The sequence below is a fragment of the Pelodiscus sinensis genome, chromosome 6 (genome assembly GCF_052426305.1).
Source record: "Pelodiscus sinensis isolate ZL-2025 chromosome 6, ASM5242630v1, whole genome shotgun sequence".
In the NCBI taxonomy this organism is placed as follows: Eukaryota; Metazoa; Chordata; order Testudines; family Trionychidae; genus Pelodiscus; species Pelodiscus sinensis.
The window spans coordinates 5,046,120-5,058,596 of record NC_143057.1 but is presented as its reverse complement, the minus strand read 5'-3'; the positions used below and the strand labels follow the sequence as shown (position 1 = coordinate 5,058,596).

The window sequence follows — 12,477 nt, the reverse complement described above, 5'->3', positions numbered from 1 at the left end:
AGATAGAAATTACAGCACTCCGGCAGACTGGGCCCCGGCCCCGGTTCCGTGCCTGGAGCTGGGCCAGAAAAGCAGAGGAGGCGAGGATGCAGAGTCTTGCTGGTACAGGAGTTAATGGAGCCCTGAAAGTCCACAACAGGGGTGTAGTCCCATCCACCCTGTGGCAAGAGAGGGCAGAGGGGTTTGCTAAACATGGGGAGGGGACAGATGGCAGGAGGGTTGAGTGGGTGAGGAGAGGAGCAGCCCAGCTGGCTGGGTGGGAAGAGAGTCCCGGGGAGTGGGGAGCGAGAGCTGTCTGAGGGGGGATAGGAGCGGGGTGCCACTGCTAATGCTGAGCAGGCCGGTGAGCCAGGTCTAGTGGCGCAGAGGTGTCAGGGACCCGCAGTCCAGAGCGAGGAGAAGGCTGGACCGACCGAGGCGGTTACTGCAGCTTGGAGGGGAGCCAGGTCTGTGTTGAGGCTGAGGAAGCAGGCCGCAGGAAGGGTTGGCGTCGAGACGAGCAAGGCGCTGAGACAGTGCCAACCGGCCGGGCTGCGCATGTGGAGGAGTCACTGAAACGAGGCACTTGGGTAAGCCACTCTGGTTTTGGCAGTCAAGTTCAGCAGCGGCAGCGCTGTGTTGCATGCTGAGTATCACCTGCCTGGCTAGGCTCTCAGCCTGCCCCTCCCACGCTCACACCACCCTGCAACCAGGGACGGAGAACGAGGGCAGAGAGGCCAGTGCCCCGTTCCCCGGTAGGTGGCCTAGTGAGCAGGAGGGAGCCGTTTGTGGTTGTGTCCGCGTCGTGCCCCTCTTCAGCAGCGTCACGGCTGATGTGGGCAGTGGGGTTCACCCGCCGTGCGTAAGAAGGCTTGTTCTCCTTGACGTGCATGACGGAGTCTCCCAAAGGACGTCCTGAGGAACAATTTCAATCGAGGGTGGACGTGTGACGTGGATTGAAAACACGGTCGAAGGGCTGAAAAGAAAAGGCCAGGTCCAGTATACTGAATTAGAGCTCCAAGTACAGCAGGGCCCTTGCGATCTTCAGCCTGCGGTGTGGGGGTAAATGAAAAACAGGCTCTTGGGCTGCAGAGGCAGAGATGTCACAGCATGATAGAGGGAGCTGATTGTGCCTTTCAGCCCCCTCCGTAGAACTGGCCGTTAGTTATTAATTGATCACCAGGCACTTGCGAGCCCATTGCTGGCACATTCACATCTGTTCATCTCCACGCTGGGTGATGTCAACCAAAAGGAGGCAACTGAGAGAAGAGTGACCAAAATGATGAATGAAATGGAGGAGCTGATTCAGGAAACAAAATATATGTAGCTTTCCCAAAAGGCAGTGATGAGTGGAGGGAATATGGTAACAGGTTACATGTATTTGGAGGGATCCCAGAATGTGGAAGGGTCACAGTTAAGAGTAAGAAGAAAGCAAGATTTGAAAAATAAAAAGTTAGGACGCATAAAAAATAATCGCAGGGGTAAGAGGCATTAGAAGACGTGTACATGACACTCAAACGTCATGATCCTCATCTGTAGAATGGGTATAATCCTACCCGTCCTTACAGTGGCAAAGTAAAATGTGTGATTCATTGAGATCTATGATGTATTTTGTGATACTTGTTTGCTAGATGCAGCATTGATGCAAAGTATTATCAGCTAGCTAATGCACAGGTAACCAGATAAGCCAGTATGTATTCAAAGGCAGCTATTCAGGCCTCCATTTCTGATGCCATCATCAACCTTAAGACCGGAACCCCTTAAAAAAATTGCAGCCTTGGATTGTACTATATTATGCTTACATTTGTATAAAGAATGTTGCTGTCAGCTGTTCTTATTTTTAAGGTAGCCATTAATACTGTTCTCTATTGTCGCTTGCGGCCCATGTGACGCCCGAGTAGTATATATATTGTGTGGATGTAGTCCGATTAACAGAGAGATTGCTGCAGATGCAGCCCACAGTGGTAAATAGGTTGAGAACCAGCGTTGTAGTTGGTCAAACCAAGATATTTGGCGAGGGGCTGTTTCTGGAAGATGCTGAGTCATCTGGACTCCCATTAACTTCGACTGTAACTTTTTGGCATTATCGAGCTTGTGAGAACTTGATTTCTGAGACTTAATGCTCAGTTTGTTTGCATTGAAGAGGAAGTATTTGATACACCATAGCTAAGTGCAGACCCTTATTGGCTTCGTTTAATATAATAGGTCAAAGCCATTCCTGGTGTAATTCCTCTGACACTGGTAGATTTTTTCACCAGGAATAAATGTAGCCCAGTGGTACCAAAGAAGCTACTGGGGGTAATGGTCAGTCTCACGAAACAGCAGGTGATATGCAGAGCTACCTCCATGTCAATAAACCTGGTTTGTACAGAGGCTACTTACCGGTATACGGAGATTTTGGTGGGAGTTATTGGTGGGAGAGGCATGAATTCAGAGGGACTGATTCTTTGTTTTCTTGTGCCATCATTCACACGGGTATAAAATGGGCGTAAGTGCCTGCCAGTTCACCTGATGATGGCACCGGGTGGAGGAGGGGATCTGAAAATCAGAGCCCCTTTCCTCACTCTCTGTGTGACTATTAGCCCAGAGTATTGTAACCCGCCTTGGGCCCGAGTCTCAGCTCCACCACACGCTTGGAACTCTGTTGACGTCAACGAAGCGGCTCCCTGATTGATGATAATTTGAGAGGCATGAATCAGCACAAGAGGATGGAACAGATCTGTGCAGCACAGAGGAACAATGGGCCAAGTTAAGGACTGAGAAGGAGCTTTAGCAATGATGGATTTCTGTGCTCTTTGTTCGTTTCAGGCCGGACCTCCACATTGCGTTCCCTGTGTCCGTTCCAAGCTCGCTCGGGGTACGCGGGTGGGCGCGAATGACCGACTCGCGTTTCAGAGTGTTACCTTTCTTTCCAAAACACAGTTGAAAAAGCTGCCGCCGGCCCCCTCCCCTTACAAACTTGCCGGCAAATGTGTCAAAGATTAAAATGTTGTTGGTTTTTTTTACTAAGAAATGTTCTTTTCTCAAACATGCATTCCCCGCCCCCCCTCCCATTGTTAGTGCATTAAACTTATTAGAGTGATGGAAAAGGAATGCTATCTCTAGGCGTCAGGCAGGAAGAAACTGCAGCAGAAAAGCCTGGCTCCTTGGGGAGAGCTCGGATATCAGACTTGCAGAGCAGTGGGTTCAACCCATCAGCTGCCACCTACCCCCCCCCCCATCTCAGCTCTGTTAGATTGCTGTAATCGATTACCGTCTTCTCCTGACCAAACAGTGGAAGGAGGAGAGAGAACGCACAGAACTGCTGCCTGCCTGCCTGCCTCTCTTTGATTTGATGGCCTTTATTCCTTCTAATTGGATAAAATAGGAAGTCACTAGCAGTCCTGTGTTGCTGGGTGTACTGATTTTGCTCCAGCCAGCCCTGCAGAGGGGTGGGGTGGGGAAAGAAAGCCGAGAGCGTGTCCGTAGATCAGAGAGACTGCGGGGTGGGGTGGGGGGGGTGGAGTAGCAAAGTGAGCGAGTGCTCAAGAAGGACAAAAGGGGGGGGGGGAGTGGAAGGGAGTTACCACCCTTCTGGCATTGCTCTGCCTTTCAAACCTCTGTGTAATGATATTGTTTGCAGTGATGCTCGGAGAGCAGGCACCTGCTGCTCGGGCATGATTCAGCCTCTTTCAGCCGTCGCTCTCACACCACAGGATGCTGTTGCTACTGTCACTGTCCGCTCTGCCGCCGCCGTTGCTGCTGGTCCCGGTTTTGCTTTCGCGCTTGCTGCCTGCCGGGTGTTTCCTTGTTCCGAGCAGCCCCCAGCCTCCGACGCTCAAGGTGAGGAGCCAGCCTTTTGCCCTGGGCTGCTGGCTCACTTAAGCCGCCGGTGTGTTCTTTGTCTGGCGGGATTCCCCCTGCGCTGCGCCGCCGCCGCCCTCGGAGGAGCTGGCATGGCTTGAGAGGCACGGAAGGAATTGGAAAAGTGGCCAGGGAAGGGGAGTGAAATAGTTACTAAGCAGCTCTTCGTGCTAGTTTAATAGGACAGAGGGGTTTCTTTTTTTAATCCTCTCCCAGGCCAGAGGAGGTTCTCCAACTTGGACACTCGACCGACTCCCACAGTGTGATTTCTTTCCGGAGTTGGGGGATTTGATTTTTTTTTTCTTGTCATAACCGACCGGCCTTTTGGGCGTGAGCCGGTTCTGATTTTTATGCCTGAATATGTCTGAAGGAGCTGCCGAGACTTTCCCCCACTCCTCCGCTCCGCTGAGCCCGGCGGCGTCTCTCGACGGGCTCCCCACGGAGGACGGCATGCCAGGGATGCACCCAGAGGACAGGCGGGTCCAGGGAATGGCAGGCCTCGCCGCTACTTGCTGCGTGTGCTTGGAGGCAGAGCGATGGAGAGGCTGCCTCAACTCTGAAAAAATCTGCATCCTCCCCATCCTGGCCTGCCTGCTCAGCCTCTGCCTCTGCATTGCTGGTCTCAAGTGGGTGTTTGTAGATAAAATTTTCGAGTATGACTCTCCTACCCACCTTGACCCGGGGAGAATCGGGCAAGACCCCGTGATCTCTGTGGAGCCTACTGCTCTGTCTGCTTGGGTGCCTTCGGCCGCGCGTACCTCGCCGTTCCCGGTGCCGAGCCCCGAAGCCAAGCTTGAAGTGACAGTGCAAGCTGATAGTTCGCTAGTGCCCTCCGAGCCTTTCCTCTTCCCTTCCCCCCATAACCGGGTCTTAGATTTTCCATTGTTGTCCTCTGCCGCACCCTCCTTCCCTCCACCCACTCTGGAGCCTGAGATGAGAGAGGCTACCACCGCGCCTCCGGCACAAACCGCCGAAACCAACCTCCAAACCGCTCCAAAACTTTGTAAGTATCCTCTAATTCCCTCCCCCCACCCTCTGCAGAAGACTTTGATTGCTCTGTAGCATTTCCTTGCCTCTGACATTGCATGCAAAGTTTGCACAAGCTGAGTGAGCCACAGGGATGGATCACGAGGTCTCTGAAAGGGTTGCTAAATAGACAGGTGGTTGTACCAGACAGGATATTTTTACAGAAGTAGATCCTGGCCAGTTATCAAGAGGCAAGTCTTTGCAAGGTCCTTCATTATCGAAAAGAAGAAATGAATTGATTTACATGTTGACTGGTACCTTTTCCTCATAATCAGGCCGGCCGTTTCAGGGATTAGCTTGATTTGATTATGTTGCTTTGAGTCTCCTGTATTTGTTAATTTCATTGCCCTGTCTTACGAAGCATTTCTGTTTCCTCTTTCCTGTATTGCATTGCGGATACATGCCCCTGCTGTCTTCCTGAAGCAGTCAGCGAAGGGCGACAGTCCGTCTGTCGAGCTGCCAATATTTCAGAGTTGTTAATACAGCAATTACAGTTATGGCTTTTTTCTTTCATTCAAGGGTTCTTACTGGTGGGTTCCCCACTCCCTCCCTTCTCTAAGGTTTGACTTTGCAAAACCTTGCTCATTAATGTTGTCTCCCTGGCTTAGCGAGGATGACTTAATTAAGGAGCTCATATGCGAACAAGGAGGCATAGACGGGGGACCCCAAATTGCCTTTTTAAAAATCAAAACTCCTGGAGAATTTTCTCTGGGTTCATCCTAAAGCATCCAAGTAATTTGTTGCTGGAATGTAATGTCTGTGACACGTCGTTTTAACCTGTCAGATGGGAGCAGATCAGAGGTGAGCTCTGTAATTCTTGGAAAGGAAAAGACAGACTGCCGTTGTGCACAGGTCTGGTGTCCACAGGCGAGGTCTCCAGTGGTTAATCCAGGCAGCACACATTGTTGTAAGCATCTAGCCTCCCTCCTTTGTACCATTCCTAAACCACTGCAGGCTGAGGGCTTGGTGGTTCCTACATGCTGGGCCTCACCCCGATGTCATGGAAATCATGTGAGCATTGCCCTGGAACTCCGCTTGAAGCTCAGGCTCAGTGTAGACCTTATGAGTGGCATTCACTCTTTCACTCATCCTCTTGGGTCAACTGGGTTATAGTTTATATTGCGATATATGTGAGGCACTTATGTAGATCTGCCGCCATTCAATGCAGCTGCACCCACGTCCAATTAGCGTAACGTCAAGTGAAATGATTTCGAAAGGAGATTTTATGTACAGCCCTGTGCGGCCTTTTGCTTCAGTTGTGCATCATGGCCAGCTGTTGGATGAAGAGTAACTTTTTGGAGCATAACTGATAAGAAAACAGTGGTGTGCAGACAAATAGACGCTTTCTTTGCCTACTTTGAGATCAGTTGGGAGACGCTTGGTTTAGTCATTGAGACCAACCTTGGCAGTGATGCTGACAAAGGGTTATTTACTCCCAGTAGTAATTAGCACCGAAACGCCTTGTCCGCCACAAATCTCGTCAGCATCATTAAAGGTACGGCAGCTGTCACTGCAGTCGCCGCATCTTTGCACCTTTCACACCATCTAGCTGACACGGCTTGGGGAGGGACTGGGAGCAGCATTTGCAAAACAGAGCAACCTGCAAAATTCAACAGGGACGAGGTGGTTTTCCTTCTCTTGATCCCTCAGACTCTGGAGTAGATGAAAAAGGACTAGCTGTTGCGCATCCACAAAAGCCGTTATCTGCGTTCAGATCCCTTCGTGTCTGGGAGATAAATGGCTGTCCAGGAATTAATTTTGTAGCTAAATATTGACTAAGCATTTTAAGGGATCTGCCTTGCACATAGATCTTGGTAGAAGGTAAAGGAGGGGCTGGTTTGGTTTGCACGGGATGGGAAAAAATTTACTACTGCCTCACCGTGCCAGCCCGACACGTTCTGCCATTTCAGGCAGCTGCTGTGCTTTGAATCCCTGTGCAGATATGAGTGGGAAGACAGGTGGCAAAATATCCATTTCAGAGTTCAAAGAGGCAAAAGTTAGAGGGATAGACAGGAAACGGCACCAAACCTGGGTTATTCATGAGCACTTGCATCAAGTATAAAATTCTGGGACTGGTGGCTCAGGAAGTCCCATCTGTAAATTGGATTGGCCTTTTGGCATCTCGCCCACTCTGGGCATGACACGGTAAATTATTCACACAACGCGTGTGCGTGTTTTTTCCCTTTGCCTTGATAATTTTTCACCTGAGCTCAGTAAGGGTTGGCGTGGCTCCTGTTCTGTGATTGACACATTTATTTCAGAATCAGACCTGTCAGTACACTTTCGAATCCCTTGCTCCTCGTCCCTGTTCTACCTACCTCAGCATGTTCTCTTTAGAGCTCAACCCTTCAAGGTCACCGTCTGTGGAGGGCTAATTGATTCTTCTTTCTCCTGGAATCCAGGAGCGCGCAGAAGAGAGAGAGTCCTAGGAATTACGGGAGTTGTGTTAGACCCATGAGCAGTTTACCTTGTATGATTATACTTTGTGTCCCCTCTCCCCCGGACAGAAACAATGCTTTTTCCTTCCTTTGTGGCTTCCCTTTTCAAATGGTCCTTTGTCCTTTGCTTAAACAGAAAAGAGAAACTCATGTTTTGAAGTGTCTGCATGTATGAGGCATGTCAGTCTGAGGTAAATTACATGTGTGAATGTTTAATTTGAATGGGCCTGTACGATATTATGCCTTAACCTAAAGTGTCTGTTCATGAAGGATGTACAGATCTTATAGGAGTACAGTGCAGGAGCTAAATTACATGTTTTTCACTTTAAATGCATCACTGTATCACATGGGTTCCCAAACTGGGGGTATGTGAAGAAATTCCGGGGGGGGGGAGGTGTAAAGCAACCCACCCTCCTCCCCCACATCAAGTTTTGCTGCCCTGGTCATTTCCTTTTTTTTTTTTTTTTCCTCTCAACAAGTTTTGTTGCTATTTTGGGGGGGAGGAGGGGGGGTCGGAGGGTTTTTCAAAAATCTAAAAGGGGGCGTGATGCCGAAAAGTTTGGGAACCACTGCTGTAGCAACACATCAAGTGCTCTAATGATTGTTTCCATAGTCCTCTGATGGGTCTCTTTTTCATAATCGTTGTTTTGGTTATAGCTGCATAATATCTAGACTGTTCCTGCCTCCCGATAGGTCTGTAAGCGGTGTTCACTTTCCATTTAAATGGATTGGCGCCCAAACCAATTAAGCTCTTAAACCTATTCATGTGAGCAAAAGTGATAATATGCTAATGAAGGAAAAGGATGACTAGTAGCCAGAAAGCTATGATGCTGTCTTCCAGTTCTCGGTACCATGGGGGAGTTACAGCTGTGGGCTGTATAGCTCATCTGGGCAGTCAACGAGTTTGATTTCCCCACTTCTGTAGATACTGGCCTTTGGCTTTGTAGGTAGGGATGCAATAGTGTAGCCAATAGTACTGAGGTCAACGGGAGAGTAACTGGTAGTTACTGGTGGTAGATTTAGCGCATCTACACTCGACACCATAAATCGACTTCACTGCCCTGTTGATTGAGGGAATAGTGAAGACATGCCCAAGTCTCATGAATTCAGATGCTGGCTCTGCCAGTGACTATCACTGTGGCCAGTGACCCTTTGCTTCCTCAGTTTCTCCATTTTAAAATGAGGATAACATGTCCCTCTCTCCCAGGGGTTAACCATTGCTTGGACTGCGCATTAAAGATGGAAACGTTGTTAATTCAGCTCCCTTGGTTTTGACAGCTCTTTTGATTTTCCTTTCTCTGATTTCTGCCTCATATTTTACTTGTCTCCCTTTTTTTCTTCCTTTCTTCATGAGCAGTGTCAGCAAATGTTTGTTTTCAGTGTTTCGGCCATTTAAAAAAAGCCCTTTCAGACTTGAGAACAGGGCCATTTAGCACAAAACCAATCCACTCAAAATAATCGATGCACCACAGCATAATTTCGACTCTAAATGGGCCTATTTTAGGGTTTGGAAAAAAATGAAGGGAAAACTTGACTTTTAAGTGGCTTTACATCACAGCGTCAATATTTTCCACATTTCTGTCCCCTTAACTCTTCTATTTTTTCTGCCTCCTTTATCTCGTCTCATTTTCCTTATTGGCTCTGCTACCTCTGCATCTGATTTTCTTCTTTACCTCCTCTATATTGTCCATCTCAGCATCCACCCTCCAGTCCCCGCTTCTCTTATGCAATGGTTTTCACCACCGTGCAGGGATTATGGAATGTGGCAGGCCTGGATGGACTATTCCTTTCTCTCTCTATGCTAGTGCATACTGGGAAATGCCTCTTAGGGTACGTCTACATTGCAGTTACCCACCTGAAGTAGAACCCAAACATCTACGTTGCAATTGATTGGTCTCTTCGTCCGAGCTCTGTGAACCCGATACAGCTGGCATGGGCCAGTCACAGATTTGCTATTGTGGCAGAGCCATGCCCTCAGAGGTCGTGCACAGAGCTGTGTTCGGGAGGGGAGATGGGAAGGAGGAACAGTATAGGGGTTTGTTTCCTGAAGGTTAGAGATAAAGGAGGTGAGAGCAAGAGATGGTTTCCCATTCCCAAAGCATGCGTCTTGAACTCATGCCCAATGAGGCAAGGCTCCCGTTGACTCTGATGGTGCCGTGTCAAACATGGGCATGATGTTTTGACTGGCCTCCATGACTCCAGCTGCTACTGCTGATGGATGGCTGTTTTTGTGTGTCCATGTGTACGTTTACGCGGGACTGCCCCAGTTATCTGTAACAGGTTACACCCTACATCTTTGGGTAAATGAGGCCACAAATGACCAAGAGAACCAGCCAAAAAGGGGTCCCAAGCCCAAGTGCGATAGAGACGCTGGCTGACTGTATAGAATTGTGAATCCTGACACATGTCGCTGGGTCTCTGTTAAGCAGTCTTGGTTAAAAATAGGCCCAGATACGGAGCCCTCCAATCTCTGTGTTTTCTTAAGCACTGACATGTTAGCATGCACGTGCTGAGAGGCGCTTTAGACATGTATAATAAGGGTAACATACCCAGAATAAAGCTGGGCTGGTGTGTGTGTGTGTGTGTGTGTGTGTGTGTGTGTGTGTGTGTGTGTGTGTGTGTGTGTGTGTAAGAGAGCGAGTGAGAGAGAAAGAGAAACAGGTGGAGTGTCATATATGTGGACTATACATATTAGTCACAAGTAGCAGAGTCATAGAATCATGGTACACTAGAACTGAAGGGACCTCGAGAGGTCATCAAATCCAGTCCCCTGCCCTCACAGCAGGACCAAGCACCGTCTAGACCATCCTGGACAGATGTTTGCCTAACCTGCTCTTAAATATCTCCAGTGATGGAGGTTCCACAACCTCCCTAAGCAATGTATTCCATTGTTTAACTACCCTGAGAGTTCAGAAGTTTTTCTTAATGTCCAACCTAAACCTCCCTGGCTGTAATTTAAGCCCACTGCTTCTTGTTGTGTCATCAGAGGTCAAGGAGAACAGTTTTTCTCCCTCCTTCTTATTAACACCATTTTAGGTGCTTGACAACTGCTATCATGTCCCCCCTCAATCTTCTCTTTTCCAACAAATAAACCTAGTTCTTTCAGTTTTCCCTTACAGGTCATGTCTTTTACAGGTGTCTTTTAGACCTTTAACCATTTTTGTTGCTCTTCCCTGGATCCTCTCCAATTTCGCCACAGCACTCTTCAAATGTGATGCCCGGAACTGGACACAATACTCCAGTTGAGGCCTAATCAGCACAGAGTAGAGCGGATTTCTCATGTCTTGCTCATAGCACACCTGTTAATGCATCCCAGAATCAGGTTTGCTGTTTTTGCAACAGTTTCATGCTGTTGGCTCATGTTTAACATGTGGTCCACTATGACCTCTATATACCTTTCTGCAGGACTCCTTCCTAGACAGTCACTTCCCATTCTGTATGTGTGACACGGATTGTCCTTCCTAAGTGGGGCTCTTAATTTGTCCTTATTAAACTTCATCCTCTTTACCTCAGATCATGATTGACGTATTCACTTCTTCCTAAACATGTTATAATAAATCCCTTTTGTTGCCTCCTATAGGGTCACATATTTTATTAATTTTGTGGGATTTCTTTCTTTCTTTCTTTCTTTCTTTCTTTCTTTCTTTCTTTCTTTCTTTCTTTCTTTCTTTCTTTCTTTCTTTCTTTCTTTCTTTCTTTCTTTCTTTCTTTCTTTCTTTCTTTCTTTCTTTCTTTCTTTCTTTCTTTCTTTCTTTCTTTCTTTCTTTCTTTCTTTCTTTCTTTCTTTCTTTCTTTCTTTCTTTCTTGTTCCTGTTTTTCCCTTTTCACTAAATTAATTTATTTTATAACAGCTATTTAATTTGTATGTGTAGAAGGCTAAATTGCTCTAAAACCAATGGGTCATATTGTATATTCGCTCACATTGGTACAGCCCCCTCCCCCTCCAAAGTCAGTGAACTTTACCCATAATAACTCAGGGCAGTACTTGGCTCCATATTGGGTTAAACATTATCATTATCGTAACATCATTAGCTGCATCTAGTAATTTCTAAAACCTTTCTTCAAAAGAGCTCTGAATTTTTCGGAGTGAAGTGATTGCAGTGAAGAGCTCTGAATTTTTCGGAGTGAAGTGATTCGGAGTGAAGTGATTTTTAGTTTGTTTGGGTTGCTTGGTCTCAATACTTCTTTGTAAGCCTCATTTGTAATTGAGAATTAAGTCTGGGTTTTATTGAAGTTTTCCACACTAAATCTTTCCCGTTGTATATGTATATAGTGTGTATTTCTTATATTAATGTGTATATAAATCTATAAGCTTTACATATATGTGAGTGTGATGTTCATCATGATTTCCTTATAAAAATGGCATCTGGGGCCATATCACATTTTTGATCAGTGGGGAGAACTGCTTAATACTTGGCATGACAAGGCCCAAAGTTTGGATTTTCACTTCATGGGAGTTGAATTATTATCTTTCTTCACCCTTTGTACTTTTAAGTCCACTACTATATTTACAGTTGGCATTGCAGGGTCTAGAAAGAGATATGCACTAGATGCAGACACTAGAGTGATATAAATGAAGCTACCTGTGTTTGTTCATTTGCAGTCTTGCTAGTGGAAACACAATGGATTTGCTGCAGAAACCCGTCTGGGTCAATATCGATTCAGTGAGCTGGCTCAGGGAAAGATCATCTGATAGCAGGCTGCAGCAGACAGCACCTGAGCGGAGGCCACTCTGTGAGGCCTGATAAAATAGCACAGCAGAGGATGACGGAAAAGCACATTTTGTCAGGGACTTAGATGCTTTTGGCACAAGGGCTTTCTGGATATTTTGGCTGTGATGGTAGGTAGCTGACCTATGCTTCCTTCCCCACTCCATGCAGGAGCTATGCCAGAGATGCAGAAGGGGGTTAGGAGCAGGCCGAGACAAGCTGGGATGCGTGGCACAGGGTCTGGCTGCCTCTGGCATAACTTAGAGCAGCCCAAGGGTGCTCTAAATTGCACTAGATGCAATTTCAGTCCCCAAGCCAACCCGGAATAAGGGTAGCGGAAAGGTGCCGAAAAGCTACCACCTCTTCTTTGAGTTCTGTTGTATATTATTGCTAACCACCCTTTCATAATATTTCCTAGTTAAATTAAATAAAACTTGTTCACGTATGACTCTTTTTTCTTAATATACTCCGTCCTGAAACAG

General features: G+C 47.3%; 1 protein-coding gene across 8 annotated transcripts in view; it reads left to right on the top strand.

Moving 5' to 3' along the window:
• Nucleotides 1-12,477, top strand: part of NRG1 (neuregulin 1) — a 532,697-nt gene that overhangs the window by 401,518 nt on the left and 118,702 nt on the right. The window lies entirely within an intron of this gene.